This window comes from Trichosurus vulpecula, chromosome X (assembly GCF_011100635.1).
Source record: "Trichosurus vulpecula isolate mTriVul1 chromosome X, mTriVul1.pri, whole genome shotgun sequence".
NCBI lineage: Eukaryota > Metazoa > Chordata > Mammalia > Diprotodontia > Phalangeridae > Trichosurus > Trichosurus vulpecula.
Genome location: NC_050582.1, coordinates 44,627,926 through 44,628,638, shown reverse-complemented (window position 1 = coordinate 44,628,638; position 713 = coordinate 44,627,926).

Sequence of the window (713 nt, the reverse complement as noted above, 5' to 3'; positions counted from 1 at the left end):
GCAAATCAGAAGGCAAACCAGAAAGAGTCAGAGGACCTGAATATAAACCCCACCTTTGAAGCTTCCTAGCTGGAGGACTTTGGGTAAATTCCTTCCCCTCCCTGAGCCTCCCTGGGCCTGTAAGCTCTAGCTCTAGGATCCTATGTGTGACTTTGGACCAGTCCCTCTCCCTCTCTGGGCCTCAGTTTCCTCATCTGTAAAATGAGACCTCTGAGTTCCCTTCCAGATGAATGGTTCCTTACCTGGAGTCAGGAACCCAAGGGTTGGTATCCTGGCTCTGACACTAAGTATCTGTGTGACTTTGGGCAAATCAATTCTTCTCTCCATGCCTCAGTTTCCTTCCCTGTAAAATGAGGATAATTTGTAGTACCTTCTCTTCAGAAATGGGGAGAGGAAAGCCCTTTGTAAATTGCAACGCACTAAAGAAAAGAGAGATGAAGTTCATTACCCCAGTGCAGGGCCCCAGCCCCTAAGGGAAAGGAGAGAGGGAGCCTCTGAGCTGTGTGTTGCTGGCCAGGGTTTCCAGAGCAACCTGCGTCGTGACAGCAGTTCCTAATTGCAGCCATCCAGGCCGCCACAGCCAGGTACTTAGGAACTGACTCTCCACTGACATCTAGCGGTCCGAGGTGGAAGAAGGCGGAAGCAGTGAGGGGCTAGTCAGTGCCTTTCTAGAAGCATCAGGAACTCAGGCATCTGAGCAGCCCAGATGCTAG